The following is a 19,871-nucleotide window of genomic DNA, read 5'->3' as shown; positions in this document are numbered from 1 at the left end:
CTTTCCCAACTTCTTTGTCACGTGTTGCTGGCATCAAATTTTAAAGTTAATGATTATTTGCACAAAAAAAAAAGTTTATCAGTTTGAACATCAAATATGTTGTCTTTGTAGCATATTCAACTGAATATGGGTTGAAAATGATTTGCAAATCATTGTATTTCGTTTATATTTACATCTAACACAATTTCCCAACTCATATGGAAAAGGGGTTTGTATATATATATATATATATATATATATATATATATACACACACACACACACAGACACTCACTCATATACGTATATACAACATATATATACACACAGTACATATATACACAGTATATATACATATATACACACTACATATATACACAAAGTATATATATATACATATATACACACAGTATATAAATATACATATATACACACAGTATATAGATATACCTACATGCACAGTATGTATATATACTGTGTGTATACATATACAAAACCCAAAACCAGTGAAGTTGGCACGTTGTGTAAATGGTAAATAAAAACAGAATACAATGATTTGCAAATCCTTTTCAACTTATATTCAATTGAATAGACTGCAAAGACAAGATATTTAATGTTCACACTGAGAAACTTAATTTTTTTTTGCAAATAATCATTATTTAGAATTTAATGGCAGCAACACATTGCAAAAAAGTTGTCACAGGGGCATTTTTACCACTGTGTTACATGGCCTTTCCTTTTAACAACACTCAGTAAACGTTTGGGAACTGAGGAGACACATTTTTTAAGATTTTCAGGTGGAATTCTTTCCCATTCTTGCTTGATGTACAGCTTAAGTTGTTCAACAGTCCGGGGGTCTCCGTTGTGGTATTTTAGGCTTCATAATGCGCCACACATTTTCAATGGGAGACAGGGCTGGACTACAGGCAGGCCAGTCTAGTACCCGCACTCTTTTACTATAAAGCCACGCTGTTGTAACATGTGGCTTGTCATTGTATTGCTGAAATAAGCAGGGGCGTCCATGATAACATTGCTTGGATGACAACATATGTTGCGTGAAAACCTCTATGTACCTTTCAGCATTAATGGTGCCTTCACAGATGTGTAAGTTACCCATGCCTTGGGCTCTAATACACCCCCATACCATCACAGATGCTGGCTTTTCAACTTTGCGCCTATAACAATCCGGATGGTTCTTGTCCTCTGTGGTCCGGAGGACACGACGTCCACAGTTTCCAAAAACAATTTGAAATGTGGACTCGTCAGACCACAGAACACTTTTACACTTTGCATCAGTCCATCTTAGATGAGCTCGGGCCCAGCGAAGCCGGCGGCGTTTCTGGGTGTTGTTGACTTTGTTGACTGGCTTTGGCTTTGCATAGTAGAGTTTTAACTTGCACTTACAAATGTCGCGAGCGTGCAGTGATTTCTCCAGATTCTCTGAACCTTTTGATGATATTACGGACCGTAGATGGTGAAATCCCTGAATTCCTTGCAATAGCTGGTTGAGAAATGTTGTTCTTAAACAATTTGCTCACGCATTTGTTGACAAAGTGGTGACCCTCGCCCCATCCTTGTTTGTGAATGACTGAGCATTTCACGGAAGCTGCTTTTATACCCAATCATGGCACCCACCTGTTCACCTGTGGGATGTTCCAAATAAGTGTTTGATGAGCATTCTTCTTTCTCAGTCTTTTTTGCCACTTGTGCCAGCTTTTTAAAAAAAACATGTTGAATGTTTTTGTTTTTATTTACGACACAACATGCCAATTTCACTTGTTTTGTGATATATACATGTGTACAAATATATTGACATATAAATGTACATATATATTCACATATACATGTGTACATATATATTCACATATACAGTACCTGTGTACATATATATTCACATATACCTGTGTACATATATATTCACATATACATGTGTACATATATATTCACATATACATGTGGACATATATATTCACATATACATGTGGACATATATATATTCACATATACATGTGGACATATATATTCACATATACATGTGGACATATATATTCACATATACCTGTGTACATATATATTCACATATACATGTGGACATATATATTCACATATACATGTGGACATATATATTCACATATACATGTGGACATATATATTCACATATACATGTGTACATATATATTCACATATACATGTGGACATATATATTCACATATACATGTGGACATATATATATTCACATATACATGTGGACATATATATTCACATATACATGTGGACATATATATTCACATATACCTGTGTACATATATATTCACATATACATGTGGACATATATATTCACATATACATGTGGACATATATATTCACATATACATGTGGACATATATATTCACATGCACATGTGTACATATATATTCACATATGTATATGTATGTACATATATATTCACATATACATATATATTCCCATATACATGTGTACATATATTCACATATACCTGTGTACATATATATTCACATATACATGTGTACATATATATTCACATATACATGTGTACATATACATTCACATATACATGTGTACATATACATTCACATATACATGTGTACATATACATTCAAATATACATGTGTACATATATATTCACATATACATGTGTACATATATATTCACATATACATGTGTACATATATATTCACATATACATGTGTACATATATATTCACATATATATATATATATGTATGTACATATATATTCACATATACATGTGTACATATATTCACATATACATGTGCTGCCGACTTGTCCAGGGTGTGCCCCGCCTTCCGCCCGATTGTAGCTGAGATAGGCTCCAGCGCCCCCGCGACCCCAAAGGGAATAAGCGGTAGAAAATGGATGGATGGATGGATGTGTACATATATATTCACATATACATGTGTAAATATACATTCAGATATACATGTGTACATATATATTCACATATACCGTATTTTCCGCACTATTAGCCGCACCTAAAAACCACAAATTTACTCAAAAGCTGACAGTGCGGCTTATAACCCGGTGCGCTTTATATATGGATTAATATTAAGATTCATTTTCATAAAGTTTCGGTCTCGCAACTACGGTAAACAGCCGCCATCTTTTTTCCCCGTAGAAGAGGAAGTGCTTCTTCTTCTACGCAAGCAACCGCCAAGGTAAGCACCCGCCCCCATAGAACAGGAAGCGCTTCTTCTTCTACTGTAAGCAACCACCCGCCCCGGTAGAAGAAGAAGAAGCGCGCGGATATTACGTTTCATTTCCTTTGTGTGTTTACATCTGTAAAGACCACAAAATGGCTCCTACTAAGCGACAGGTTTCCGGTTCATGAAAAGACGCAATCTCTCCATCCGCACACGGACTACTATTTCACAGCAACTGCCTAAAGACTTTCAAGAAAAGCTGGCTACTTTCCGTGCATATTGTAAAAACAAGATAGCTGAAAAAAAGATCCGTCCAGAGAACATTATCAACATGGACGAGGTTCCACTGACTTTTGATATTCCTGTGAACCGCACTGTGGATACAACGGGAGCACGTACGGTGAATATTCGCACCACAGGGAATGAGAAGTCATCCTTCACTGTGGTTCTAGCTTGCCATGCTAATGGCCAGAAACTTCCACCCATGGTGATATTCAAAAGGAAGACCTTGCCAAAAGAGACCTTTCCAGCTGGCGTCATCATAAAAGCTAACTCGAAGGGATGGATGGATGAAGAAAAGATGAGCGAGTGGTTAAGGTAAGTTTACGCGAAGAGGCCGGGTGGCTTTTTTCACGCAGCTCCGTCCATATTGATATACGACTCCATGCGCGCCCACATCACGCTGGTTTTTAATATATTATTAAAGTTTGACTGACCTATCCGACTGTTTTTTTGACATTCCTTTAGCGCAGTTAGATGCGGCTTATAACACGGGGCGGCTTATAGGTGGACAAAGTTTTGAAATATGCCGTTCATTGAAGGCGCGGCTTTTAACCCAGGGCGGCTTATGGTGCGGAAAATACGGTACATGTATACATATAGATTCACATATACATGTATACATATATATTCACATATACATTTATACTGTATATATATACATATACAGTACATATACTTATGTTTGCTTGACATAGACTACTGTATAGAGCTCTATATAATGTTCAAAGTGTACAAAGTAAAAATATGGACTTTTGTCGATTTACATTATTTCATATGGAGAAGTTTACTTCGATATACAAACTTTTCTATTAACGTACCCTGTTCGAGAACCGATTAAGTTCGTAAATCAAGGTTCTAGCTGTATATACCATTTACCAATAAGGTCACGTGCCTTTTCCGGCCAGAAGGTCAGGTGCTACTCGTTGCAAACGCAATGAGACAAGATATGTTTTACGGACCCAGGAGTGGGAGTCGAAATGGTCTGTCAGGACAAAGCCCACATTCCAGAGAGCGCTCTATAGACACAACGTGTGTTTTGGCTCACTTCATCACTCTGACTCTTTGCTGACTTCACCAGTGACGCAACCTCTCCCCCACAAAAACCAAGTTCCTCTATTTGCCCAAGCGTCTGTCTTCCCCGCTCCCGAGTGACACCCTGAACCATGGCACCACTGTCCGGCCCCCGGAGTTATCACTAGGTACACACGGAAATGTCATCGGCCTCCTTTGGAGGGACTTTTGCACTTGAGTGGAATGTAGCGAGGGCCCGGTCAGGTGATGGCGATGAGTCAAGTTTTAAAGGAAATGCTAAATGGTCATTCACAGTCAGGATCAAAGCACGTAGCATTAGATGGAGCATTGCTGCCGGCACTTTTGTCTTTACCACTCCAACCGAGTGACTCTTATGTGACACCACGTGCACACATGACAAATCCATGACAGTCGTAAATGTCAGGCGTCCTCTGTGTACTTTCCGGGGTGGCTCAAAATTCAATAAATGAGTTATACCTTGGGAACCAGCAACAGTGAACACTGCAGTTATGTTAAAGGATTTACATTTTTAATCACGATTAATCGCATTGTTTATAGTTAGCGCAAACAAAAAATTATTTGCGATTAATCGCAGATAAATGTAATTTTTCTTCATTAATAAGTGTTCCCCAGACCGATCATTTCTTTATTACCATTATTAAGGGAACAATTTATTTCACAATTTCCCTTGTGGATCAATAAAGTTCGTCTAAGTCTAAGTCTATTACCAATTATTACAATATTATGTTTATTACCATGACTGGACAATTAGTTTTCATTCAATGTTTTTTTAAATATTATTAGATCAACACAAAAATGGACATAAACACGTTTTTAATGACAGCAAAATAATTACCCTGCAGTGCGTTAGTGTCTTGCTACATTTTTGTAGGAATACAGGATTTGTATTCCTGTTGTAGGAGCACTTGCATTCAGAGGAGGGGCTACACTTCCATGTTTAGATAGCAGTTTCACGCACAAATAACACAAAACTGTGGATTGTTATGATCATGCTTTGATTGTCAATGATGTTTGCTAATATAATCTGTGATATTTCTACATGAATACATGCTTCTGACATTCTGTACATTACATGTTATACAAGTTAATCATAGTCATATCTCTGCATGACAATGTTTTAATCTTGTTTAATATTCAGCCAGCTAAACGTTATGTAGTTGCAAACAATCAGAACGTTATAAAACTATTTACACATTATTTCAATCTGCCGGAAAACATCAATTTAGGTAGAAATATCACAGATTATATTACAAAACATCTTTGATAAAGCATTATCGTAATGTAAGACATTTTTCATATTCTTACTGTAATTAGACGGTATGTGTTTTGACAAATGTTTCAGATTAAAAAAAGTGACTCTTTTTGTGTCTTTTTTTCCTGCTGAGCTCCTACAAAGCTGTCACGGTGTTGTCTTGGTGCTTTCTTAACCATAGGGCCGGGGGCCCATTGTTGGGCAACAAGCGCCCCCAAGGGGGCCGCCAAAAAATGCCTGCTTCTTAGCTGTGGTCCGTATGAGCGGCAGCAGTTCTCGATTGTAATACACTTTTTCACCACGTGTGGCAGTAATGACAGTATCAAACAAACAGAAGAAGTCTGACGCTAAAGTCATAGAGAAGTTTCTTTCGCGCAAAAAATATGACTAAGGTGGAGAAACTATATTTTCATTTGCACCTTAACTTTTTAGTTTATTGAAGAAATGTAAACATATACATATATATGTATATTTATTTATTATTTAATTATTTTAGCACCATGTAATCGTATGAAAATTTATTTGTCATCAGTTTTTAAGCCTCCTTTCTCTTGCAGTATATTCGAATAATATTGCATTTTCCAGACTATAAGCCCCTCCTTTTTTTCCCCAAGCTTTGAACCTTGCTGTTTATACAAAGGTGCGGATGATCTATGGGTTTCTCTTCGCTAATGGCTAATTTATGGAATGGATTAAGCAAAGAAATCAAACAATGTACTTGATTGATCATCTTTAAAAAAAACTGTTCAAAATCAAAGTGTTGACAAAGTACAAGGAAGAAGAATCCTGATCAATTTTTTATTAAAAAACGAAAAAATCTTAATTATCTCGTAAATGAATAAAGACAGCCGTGTTACAAGCACTGTTTGGAAACAATTGAAGTATAAAAATAAACATTTACACATTTTTTCCATGTAAGGTCTCATTTCACAATGTACCTCTATATACATGCCTGCGACTTATAGTCCGGTGCGGCTAATATATGAAAAATCTTTTTTTTCTTCTAAAGTTTTGTGGGTGCAGCTTATAGTCCGGAAAATGCGGTACTGGTTTTTCAAATTAGCCTGACCTAAGGCTAAGGTTGATGTGTTCAAAAGATAAGACATCTTTGTGATGAACACATGCTTTCCTATCATTTGACCAGCCGTATCCTGGTAAACTGTAAGTAGGCTAGATATAATGATTGAATATGATTAAAATCAAGACTTAGATGACTAATTTAGTGTTAATATTATAAACTAATCCTACTGTTCACTTAGAAACATATTCAGTCTCCATAACATGATTAGTATGTTGAATAGTGATTCTGAACACATAATTGAAGGGCAGTTCTTTGCAAAGTTTCACGCCCACGATCCATTACGCTAACAAGCAGGAGTTCTGGAAGTGCTTTTCGTCATCTACTGCCATGTAGGTTAGTGTGCGCGCTGGCCAGCCTTCTACAAACGACTTCAAACAGACTGCTCAAAGAGATGTCATTTTGGCAACGCCACCTGGAAGACGTTTATGTTTTTGTTCCGAATAAGGCCAAGGTCTGATCCAAATCATTCAGCGGAAGCTCACACAACCACAGTTTGTCACCAGAGTGCGGAATGAGCAGTCAAATCTTTTTAAAAGGCTACGCCATGATATTTTACCACATAAATAGACACGTTTCCACGGTAACGAAGCTGCAGCTGTGTACAGAGTCCTGACTCCTGAGTGATTCTACCGACAGTTTTAGTGCTACACTTAGAGCATTTCTGACAGGATGTTACATATTGTATTTTACGGACTATAAACCGCTACGTTTTTCCTACGCTTTGGACTCTGCGGCTTATCAAATGGTGCGGCTAATGTATGGATTTTTCTTCACCGACGGCCATAAGGTTTTGTATTCAAAAAATACTTTTCGAAAAGGTGTGTTGTTGTTTGTGCTACTGCGCCATCTTTTGGACGAGTTCAGTCACCGCAGGTGCTGCGGGTTGGAAAAGTACTTCCTGTTTCATACCTTGTACTGGAAGTGTATCGCATTTCATCTACTATTCGTCCATGGCGTTTCTGCTTGAAAGATTCTTCATCCATCACTCCAAGCAACGTTTGTAAGTTTTGCAATACAACTAAAATCATTAATACTTACTCAATCCTCCCATGTGTGATGTCTGTAGGAGTGTTTTCATGCATATTTATATGTGCTATCGTAATGTAATCAAGTTAACGTTGTTAGCATTCGTGAATATGCTAACACTGTTGCAAGTTTCTGTTAGTAATATTAACTTACAATGGCAGTACAAAGTAACATATGTGTATATACTAGGGGTGTAACGGTACACAAAAATTTCGGTTTGGTACGTACCTCGGTTCAGAGGTCACGGTTTGGTTCATTTTCGGTACAGTAAGAAAACAGCAAAATATACATTTTTGGGTTATTTATTTACCAAATTCCACCAAAAATATTTTTCTTAGTGGAATATTTGATGTGAAGTGATCGGAACCTTGGATAGGTCAATAATTCACAATATTGATTTTGATTCAATATTATGTTTTGAGCAATGACAGTTTGAAAGAAAAAAAAAAAACAGCTTTGTTTTATTAGTCAACATTGCAACTTTTTCTAAATTACATTTAACTTTTAAGCTTTTTTATTTCACTTTTGTTATGTTTTTGTTTATTTTAATAGAATGTGCTGGATATTTGAGGCATTTAAGAAACTCCGCCCTGACAGCTCCGCAAAAGAGGACATGTCCGGTGAAAAAAGGACGTATGGTCAGTCTATCGTAACCAGGTTAGCTGCTAGCATGCCGTGTGTTGTGTCTCGGTGTGCATTGTTTACACAACGTGCGTTACGCTACTTAATATGTTCGTGTGGAAAGTCGTTCGGTACACCTCCGAACTGAACCGGAACCCCCGTACCGAAACAGTTCAATACAAATACACGTACCGTTACACCCCTAGTATATACAGTATATACATAGAGAGAGAGCCTATACATATACGGCCATATAGGGCCTATACATATAGATGTGTACATATTGTATTAATATAATGGATACATAATTAATATAATTGGATATTAAAAAGTATGTGAAAGTTGAACTCCTACCTTGTTTACTTCTGTGACGACCTTCTTAAAGTTTTGTAATCAATCAGAAATAATAAAGCAGCTAAAAGTTTGGAGAGGTAATGGATGGGTGTAATTTAGATTTTTTTTTTTTATGGTGAATGGATATTTGTTATAATACCCACAAAGTTCAGTGACCATGTCTGTTAAAATTTTTTGTTGGTTGGATTTTTAGTTGTATTTTAGTTTTTTGTACTATGACTAGGAAAGGTTGTTAGTCAAATAAATTAAATGCTGCGCATGGTCCCATTCAGTGTATAATATAATGAAAAGGTAATGTTGTCCACTAGATGGCAACAAAATACCTGCATCAATATTGTTGAAATTTCAAAATGATTGCAATCTCCCCGCGGGCAAGATTTCTTATTAAAGTCATGACGTCTCGCCGGCTAATTTGAAGCCGTCGGCAGGCCGCAATTGGCCCAAGGTCCGTATTTCGGACGCCAGTGGTTTAGCTGATTGGAGAGCTAGCATCCGCAGCTAGTGGACGACTTCGGTTTTCTTTAATCAGCCGTTTTACTGCCGCGTTACAGACACTGTAATTAAGGTAATTGTTAATGTAAATAAAAACTTACAAAATGTTTCGTATCGGTATATATCTGTGGCTTATGGTCCGATGCAGCTAATACAGTATATGTGATTTATAAAAAAAATTCTAAATTCGGTGGGAACGGCTTAAAGCCTGCTGCATTTAACAGCCCAGAAAATACGGTATTTGGAATAAGTGTAATTAAACCTGACAAGAAAATAATCACTTCACTGCTCTCAATGGACCAACACAATTGTCTAAGTATGTTCTGCTTCTGCTGCCTGGTGTTTGCATCTAATACATTGCTGGTATCATCTTTCAGGATGTATAAAAAACATAATTTCCAGGCCAAATCTAGGAGTAAGGCCAATGCAATCAATGAGATGTTTCCTAATAAGATGGAAAAAATATGGAAAGCTGGCGGGGAACCTACACAGTCAGCCAGTAAAAATATACTTAATAGTTTTCATTAAAATATTATAGTGATTTTGAGATTAGGAAGGAAACGCAGCAAGTCGTGTCTTTGCTCATTTCCTGGCTAAGTGTTTCGAAAGCTGGTTTCCCCAGAAGAGTGACCTCATCCTATCCCAGGAAAGTTTATGGGGAGGACAGTCAGAGGCTGGGTAAGAGAACATCTCCATGAAGGGACCATGCATGCCAAGTTGGCTCGGATCCAAGCGTAGAAAGTGGGGGAAAATACATTACAGGGAGGATACGCCAAGGTGAGGCAGTACCCCACCTCGCCATCTATGCAGTATTTTAGTAGTCACTCTCTGGATGTTGTTTGTGGGTTTAAAAAAAAAAATTAAACTTGGTTGAAAAATTTCAGTATAAGAAATAAAGAAATACTGCAATAATAATGATAACCGTGATCATTTTGGTCACATTAACCGTGACATCTCTAGCAGGTAGCAAAGACATAAACCAAAAGGCACGAACCGGTCGCTCGTGGCGAACATCGACCCAGCGACAACAAAACACAGTAGGAAGGGGGAGTGATTAATGGCGGCAGCAGGTGGGGACACAAATCAATAAACAAGGGTCTGACGTGTACACTCAGTGCCTTAGCAACAAGGAATGTTGAGAAAAGAAAGCGCGAGGAACAGAACTAACCAACAAAAGCACAACGAGACATACACTTGTTACACCACTTGTGGCAGTAATGACAATATCAAACAAACGGAAGAAGTCTGGCGCTAAAGTCATAGAGAAGTTTCTTCAGCGCAGAAAATATGACTAAAGTGGTGAAACTAAATTTTCATTTGCACCTTAACTTTCAGTTTGTTTAAGAAACATAAACATATACATATATATGTATATTTATTTATGTATTTATTTATTTATTTTAGCACCGTGTAATCATATTCAAATGTGTTTTTCATCAGTTTTTAAGACTCCTTTTTCTTGCAGTATATTTGATTAGTACCGAATTTTCCAGACTATAAGCCCCTCTTTTTTTTCCCCAGGCTTTGAATCCAAAGTTGGGCCAATCAATGGGTTTTTCTTCGCTAATGGCTAATTTATGGAATGGATTAAGCCAACAAATCAAACAACGTACTCGATTGATCATCTTTAAGAAACTGTTCAAAGTGTTGACAAAGTACAAGGAAGAAGAATCCTGATAAACATCTCGAATCTTCTCCAATCTAAGAGACCAACAAAAGCACAACGAGACATACACTTGTTACACCACTTGTGGCTGTAATGACAATATCAAACAAACAGACAAAGCCAGTCACTAAAGTCATAGAGAAGTTTCTTTAGCGGAGAAAATATGACTGAAGTGGTGAAACTATATTTTCATTTGCACCGTAACTTTCAGTTTATTTAAGAAACGTAAACATATACATACTGTATATATGTATATTTATTTATTTATTTTAGCACCGCATAATCATATCTAAATGTATGTTTAATCAGTTTTTAAGACTCTTTTCTCTTGCAGTATATTTGATTAGTAGTGCATTTTCCAGACTATAAGCTCCTCCTTTTTTCCCCAAGCTTTGAACCCTGCGGCTCATACAAATGTGCGGCTAAACTATGGATTTCTCTTTGCTAATGGCTAATTTATGGAATGGATTAAGCAAAGAAATCAAACAATGTACATCATCTTTGATTATCTTTAAGAAACTGTGTTGAAAAAATAACAAGGAAGAAGAATCCTGATAAACATCTTGAATCCTATTAAATCTAGGAGACCAACAAAAGCACAACGAGACATACACTTGTTACACCACTTGTGGCAGTAATGACAATATCAAACAAACAGAAGAAGCCTGCCGCTAAATTCATAGAGAAGTTTCTTTAGTGCAGAAAATATGACTAAAGTTGTGAAACTATATTTTCATTTGCACCTTAACTTTCAGTTTATTTAAGAAACGTAAACATATACATACTGTATATATGTATATTAATTTATTTATTTTAGCACCGCGTAATCATATCTAAATGTATGTTTCATCAATTTTTAAGACTCCTTTCTCTTGCAGTATATTTGATGAGTACCGCATTTTCCAGACTATAAGCCCCTCCTTTTTTCCCCCAAGCTTTGAACCCTGCGCCTTATACAAAGGTGCGGCTAATCTATGGATTTTTCTTGGCTAATGGCTAATTTATGGAATGGATTAAGCCAAGAAATCAAACAACGTATTCGATTGATCATCTTTAAGAAACTGTTCAAAGTGGTGACAAAATAACAATGAAGAAGAATCCTGATAAACATCTCGAATCTTCTTAAATCTAGGAGACCAACAAAAGCACAACGAGACATATACTTGTTACACCACTTGTGGCAGTAATGACAATATCAAACAAACAGAAGCAGTCTGGCGCTAAAGTCATAAAAGTCAAGTTTCTTTAGCATAGAAAATATGACTAAAGTGGTGAAACTCTATTTTCATTTGCACTTTAACTTTGTTTATTTAGGAAACGTAAACATATACATAAATATGTATATTTATTTTAGCACCGCGTAATCATATCTAAATGTATTTTTCATCACTTTTTAAGACTCCTTTCTCTTGCAGTATATTTGACTAGTACCGCATATTCCAGACTATAAGCCCCTCCTTTTTTTTCCCACGCTGTGAATCCTGCGGCTTATATAAAGGTGCGGCTAATCTATGGGTTTTTCTTCACTAATGGCTAACTAAGCAAATAAATCAAACACTTTACTAGATTGATCATATTTAAGAATCTCTTGACAAAGTACAAGGAAGAAGAATCCTGATAAACATCTTGAATCTTATTAAATCTAGGAGACCAACAACATGTCATATTTTCTGCGCTACAGAAACTTCTCTTTGACTTTAGCGTCAGGCTTCTTCTGTTTGTTTGATATTGTCATTACTGCCACAAGTGTTTGTCTTGTTGCGTTTTTGGAATGTTGGTAAACTGTCAATAAAAGGTGAATAAATGGACAAATGCACAGTTAATACAAGTGATTGGTATCGATATCAACTGAATGGTTGCATGTTTACTGCGTGACTCAGTCAGTAGTACGACTGATAATAAAGTTTTGGAATCTTGACAGAAGCCAAACATGGGCCAGACACATACCAGGACTAGTTCCACATCGGCTTATAGCAAATACTTGAAAAAAATGCAAAGGAAAAAAAAAAATCCTACAAAGCTGATTCTCCCTGCCTGGCGCGGGAGGGGATTTAAAGCGTGAAATAGGATTAAGAACTCCAAAGGAGTTTTCTGCAGGCATCCAAGAGGAGCGAGAACGAGGGGCCCGCTCCTGGTACCAGATGTGGCGACGAGGTGGAGGCCAGACTACAAAGCCTTGGACCCGTCCGTACCCACCGTTGATGTACATCAAAAAATATCACTCCGACTGTTGCCGTGGGTTACGTAAGGGGCGCGGCCGACCAACACAGAGGCTAATAGTCAGCGTGAGGGCAGACGGATTGTGGCGACATCTCCATGTGACTCACCAGCCTCAGGGCGCACACAACACGCTGAAACCCTGCAGTTGCAAGTCCGAGGACCAGCGTACTCAGGACACATATACAAAACACACTCTTAGCTGGAAAATAGCAGGAATTCCACCGTGGCGCCCGGCCGGAGAAATATCCGCCACTCAACAGAATCTTAACTTGGAGTTTTACAAGAGAGAAAAGGAATATGTGAAAGGACCGACTTATATTGTCAACCTCTGACATGCTCAGATATATTTTATTGGGGTCTTTGGGGCGGCGTAGCTCAGTTGGTGGAGTGGCCGTGCCAGCAACTTGAGGGTTCCGGGTTCAATCCCCACTTCCGCCATCCTCATCACTGCCGTTGTGTCCTTGGGCAAGACATTTTACCCACCTGCTCCCAGTGCCACCCACACTGGTTTAAATGTAACTTAGATATTGGTTTCACTATGTAAAGCGCTTCGAGTCACTAGAGAAAAGCACTATATAAATATAATTCACTTCACTTAACCTCCATTGTTATCTTCCGCCGACATCCAGACCTATAAGTCAATTCATCAAACCATAAATTAGAATTTAACTTTGCCAGCCTCAATAATCGCCATGTGCATGCGTAGTTACGGATTCTTTGCGTGTTTCTACGACATGCGCATAAACACTAATAAAGATAACTGTGGCAAAACTCCAGACGGTGAGTATCAGCGTATTAAATTCAAAAGACCAACCGCACGTTTATTCAACTATGGACGGACTAGCGTTAGCTTGCGGGCTAGCTTAAACATGAAAACAAGAGTCATTAACATATTTCCCCATTAAGAAACGTCACACCCCGATCTAAACTTGTACAAACGCACGGCTGTCTAAACTACTAAGATATTCACATTCAAAGCATTTTCTGAATTACCCCTCGGGGATTACTAAAATATTTCTGATTCTTTGCACAAAGTCATCGATATGAACGCCACGGCGTCGCGTTGTAAAAGACGTCAACAGGAAATGAACTCACGTGACGTCACATAAACCGGAAGTGAAACGAACTGATCACTCCATTTGTATTTATTAAAAATAAACATTCTAAAACTTTCACAAATTCAAATAAGTAAGATAAACATATTTAAACACACAAATACAAATAATACAGAGCAATATTTCATGTTTCCTCTGCCAAGAAAATATATTGTGTGTTTTAATTATTTAAAATACATCTTGGTTAAAATATTTTATAACTTTTTGAGCACATTCAACAATATCCCAATAATAATAATAGCTGTGATCAGTTTGCTCACAATACCTTTATTTAGCCATCTTATTTATTGTTTTGGTTGTATATATTTGAGGGTCCCCCAACTCCTCCTTAACAGGGGCTGGGGTTGGGGACGGCGTGGAGCGGTTGGGAGAACCTGAGGATTCCTGGTTCGATCCCCAGCTTCTACCAATCTCGTCACGTCCGTTGTGTCCTTGAGCAAGACACTTCACCCTTTCTCATGATGGGTCGTGGTTAGGGCCTTGCATGGCAGCTCCCGCCATCAGTGTGTGAATGTGTGTGTGAATGGGTGAATGTGGAAATAGTGTCAAAGCGCTTTGAGTACCTTGAAGGTAGAAAAGCGTTATACAAGTATAACCCATTTACCATTTACATAACAGCAACAAAACCTTTTTTTTTTGCTTTTAGCTGTTATTTTTATTCAAGTGCAACATTTTGCTAACACAGTATACTTTTATTATTTGTTTGGGAATAAGCGGTAGAAAATGGATGGATGGATGTTTGTTTTATTTACCTTGGATATTTAAAAATTTACAATTCAATTACAATGTTAGAATATATGAGAAATACAACTTAATTGCATTTTAAAGGATATACTTGCATTATTATTATGTATTCCAGGCATGTGATTTGAATTAGCAATTGAACGTGCCAAAATTAGCAAAAAAAGCACCATTTAAAGATGTTTTAGTGTTTAAAAAATTGAAAAATGATCAACAGAGTTGACATAAATACATAGCCCTTTCATCCAAATGAATCATGATGTCTGTTTCAGTCACTATGTTATTTAGTCACTACAGTAATTACAACTTGTGTTCACATCCACAGGAACCACATGGGTTAGCCTACTCTATACAGTATTTACAACCTTACTAGTGTTCACTTCACAGCAACAGATGGTTCATCTAGTTATTGACATTATTTACACATGACTTTGTCTGTTTAGGTCACTATGTTATTTAGTCACTACAGTAATTACAACTTGTGTTCACATCCACAGGAACCACATGGGTTAGCCTTAACCCGAGTGACCGTATGCTAACGCTAACAAGCTAAATGCTCAAATCTGATGCAGTTGTGTTGTTGAGGTGAGATAAACACAGACATTTATTATTAGTGTATTAGGGTTGTACGGTATACCGGTATTAGTATAGTACCGCAATACTAATTAATCATATTCGGTACTATACCGCCTCTAAAAAGTACCGGTACACCACCCTCCCCGCCCCCCGTCACGTTGTGACATTGCTGGTTTACGAGCAGAGGAGCACGTTCGGCCGCGCACACACACGCACACACACACACACACACACACACACACACACACACACACACACACACACACACACACACACACACACACACACACACACACACACACACACACACACACACACACACACACACACACGCACACACACGCACACACACACAGAGTACTTACAAGCAGACACAGTGTGTAGACAGAAAAGGGAGAATGAACGTATTTTGGTGCAAAAACTAACGATAAAGGTGAAGTTATAACACTGAAACGCCCTCAGGAAGAGGTGCTTTAAGACATGGCCAGCTAGCTAGCGGCTAACGTCCGTCGGCAGTGTTTTAGCTACTTCTAAATCACTAATCCTGGCCTCCATGGCGACAAATAAAGTACGTTTCTTACAAGTATCATCCCTGCAGGACGAGGAGTAGTTAAACATGCTTCACTACACACCGTAGCTCACCGGAGCCACAATGTAAACAAACGCCATTGGTGGATCTACACCGGACATCCATTGTAATGATACCAAGTACAGGAGCGTATCAAGTCGATACTACTATGATTACACCGATATTTGTAGCATCACAAAACCTTTTTTCGTTTTTTTAAAATGTATATTATATTTATAAAGTCAGGAAATACGTCCCTGGACACATGAGGACTTTGAATATGACCAATGTATGATCCTGTAAATTCTTGGTATCGGATCGATACCTAAATTTGTGGTATCATCCAAAACTAATGTAAAACATCAAACAACAGAAGAATTAGTGATTATTACATTGTAACAGAAGTGTAGATAGAACATGTTAAAACAGAAAATAAGCAGATATTAACAGTATCAATCAATCAATCAAAGTTTATTTATATAGCCCTAAATCACGAATGTCGCAAAGGGCTGCACATGCCACAACAACATCTCAGATCCCACAGTAAATAAACAAGTGGGTTAATAATCCATAGGGTGAAGTGTCTTGCTCAGGACACAACGGACATGACGAGGTTGGTACTAGGTGGGGATTGAACCAGGGACCCTCGGGTCGCGCACGGCCACTCTTCCACTGCGCCACGCCGTCCCTATGTGTGTATATTATATGTATATATATATATATATGTGTGTGTATATATATATATATGTGTGTGTGTATATGTATATATATATATATATATATATATATATGTATATATATATATATATATATATATATACACATATAATATGTATACATACACATATATACTTATACACATATATACATTAATATATATACACATATATACATATAATATATATACATCATATACATATACACATATAGTATATATACATATACACATGTATACATATATATTTATATACACATATATAGTTAGCGCCTTGCATGGCAGCTCCCTCCATCAGTGTGTGAATGTGTGTGTGAATGGGTAAATGTGGAAGTAGTGTCAAAGCGCTTTGAGTACCTTGAAGGTAGAAAAGCGCTATACAAGTACAACCCATTTATTACAGCTTGTCACTTATAATGTTGACAAAATTATAGAATATAAATGACACAATATGTTACTGCATATGTCAGCAGACTAATTAGGAGCCTTTGTTTGTTTACTTACTATTAAAAGACAAGTTGTCTAGTATGTTCACTATTTTATTTAAGGACACAATTGCAATAATAAACAAATGTTTAATGTACCATAAGATTTTTTGTTAAAATAAAGCCAATAATGCCATTCTTTGTGGTCTCCTTTTGGTTAGAAATAGAGATGTCCGATAATATCGGCCTGCCGATATCATCGGCCGATAATGCGTTAAAATGTAATATCAGAAATTATCGGTATCGTTTTTTTTTTTTATCGGTATCGATATTTTTTTTGTTTTTTTTATTAAATCAACATAAAAAAAACACAAGATACACTTACAATTAGTGCACCAACCCAAAAAACCTTCCTCCCCCATTTACACTCATTCACACAAAAGGGTTGTTTCTTTCTATTATTAATATTCTGGTTCCTACATTATATATCAATATAGATCAATACAGTCTGCAAGGGATACAGTCCTTAAGCACACATGATTGTGCGTGCTGCTGGTCCACTAATAGTACTAACCTTTAACAGTTAATTTTACTAATTTTCATTAATTACTAGTTTCTATGTAACTGTTTTTATATTGTTTTACTTTCTTTTTTATTCAAGAAAATGTTTTTAATTTATTCATCTTATTTTATTTTATTAATTTTTTTCAAAAGTACCTTATCTTCACCATACCTGGTTGTCCAAATTAGGCATAATAATGTGTTAATTCCACGACTGTATATATCGGTTGATATCGGTATCGGTAATTAAAGAGTTGGACAATATCGGAATATCGGATATCGGCAAAAAGCCATTATCGGACATCCCTAGTTAGAAAAGTATCGAAATACATTTTGGTATCGGTACCAAAATATTAGTATCGGGACAACACGATTATATTTTGGTATTTACAGCTGAAATGGACCATAAGGAATCATGAACATTCATGAACTCTTCTTTTACTAAGAGGACAACTTTTTTTGTAAGTTCCAGTGCACTTTGTTTTTAAATCAAATTGACTGACACTTTAGTAAAATACAATATGACCTAACGTTGTCTACCTGTGTAGAACTACACTGTAACACTCATCCATAACGTAGGTACGGTTGTATTTTTGCTTCATTCCTGTGAGAATCCTGCGTGTGACTGAAGCATTAAGAAGTAGGACTATTCCGGACAAGCAGCAGTGTGCTCAAACAACCACTAGGTCGCATCTGTGAGCAGATAATAATGTATCATCTCTTTCTCTTTCGGACTTATCAGGTCACTAGTGCATTCTTAGTTCCTGGAACTAAAGGTTCCTGAACTACCTGCCTATTGTAACAATATTTATACGTCAGAAAAGATGAAAATCATTAAAGGTTTAATGCCTGTGGACAAATGCGTTTAAGGAAAGCAGAGAGAGAAACAATGCAGAGTGAAAGAAAATAGAATAGGGAAGAGAGAAGGGAAGCTACCATGTGACCTAAGAACAGGAAGTGGGTAGTCTATGTGAGGGTCAAGGGTGATAAATGAGTTTTTTTTTCCCGTAATCTTGATATTACAGTAAATCCCTGAAGAGTTGCGATTTCACGTTTGGGAGCAAGTTTTCTGCCTTTTGGTCCTTTATTTTTCTAGAAAAATAAGAAAAAAATGCAGAAAACTTTATCCTAAATGAGTACAATACTGACAAGAAATCATAAAGTATGTCGTACATCAGTGCATTTAGCTCCAGTGTGTTGTTGTGGGTGTCCGTTACTATGGCAACAACATACAGTAATAACCAGTCTTTCTTCAAATGTGGCTTTAAAGGAGCCATATGTGATAAATTCATGTCAAGTCATCATTAAATGGCCCTGATATGTCAAAAGGCATTAATAAATCATGTTATTTTCCAATACCTCTATAACTGATAACAGTAGTTCAGCCGGGACATACTCATTTCAAAATTAGATTTACAGCCCCAAATCTTGTTATTGTTTTCCCCGCCCTCCACCGTTTGACCAATTAGAAAGTCCGTGAGTGCGTCACATCCAGGTTGCCAGTTACGCACTGACATCTTCGTCTAGCTACTGCCACTGGTAAAGTTACTAAATATGTCAGACCTTAATAAATCTAAAAGTTACCATTCTCAACTTATTCATGACAAAGCCAGAAACAAAACCAGGATTTGATTTTTTTTCGAGGATGCCTTTAAAAGATGGAGACCATTGAAGCCGGAGACATTTTTTTCATCTGATGCCAGACTTGCAAATTTCCTCCTTGATAGGCAAGTCAGGCATTTACGTTTTATTATTACTTGTAATAAATGGAAATGGACATTTGGTATGTAAACTATGTTGTCCAATACAGTCTATGATCTAGTCTAACAAAGCTAGTATGTGGAGACAGCCGAATCACATGATAAAATAATTCCTCATTGGTGTTTGCATATTGTGGACTACATGTACCAAGTTATATGGCGATCTGAAAGGTTTGAAACAGTGGCCTATAGGCATAGCTTGG

General features: G+C 37.0%; 1 protein-coding gene across 2 annotated transcripts in view; it reads right to left on the bottom strand.

Annotated features, from left to right (window-relative positions):
* Positions 1-19,871, bottom strand: part of srgap2 (SLIT-ROBO Rho GTPase activating protein 2) — a 231,242-nt gene that overhangs the window by 74,196 nt on the left and 137,175 nt on the right. The gene's annotated exons all lie outside the window — the stretch shown is intronic.

The sequence above is a fragment of the Nerophis lumbriciformis genome, linkage group LG23 (genome assembly GCF_033978685.3).
Source record: "Nerophis lumbriciformis linkage group LG23, RoL_Nlum_v2.1, whole genome shotgun sequence".
NCBI lineage: Eukaryota > Metazoa > Chordata > Actinopteri > Syngnathiformes > Syngnathidae > Nerophis > Nerophis lumbriciformis.
The sequence above is the reverse complement of the archived record's forward strand: the minus strand, read 5'-3'. Positions and strand labels throughout refer to the sequence as shown.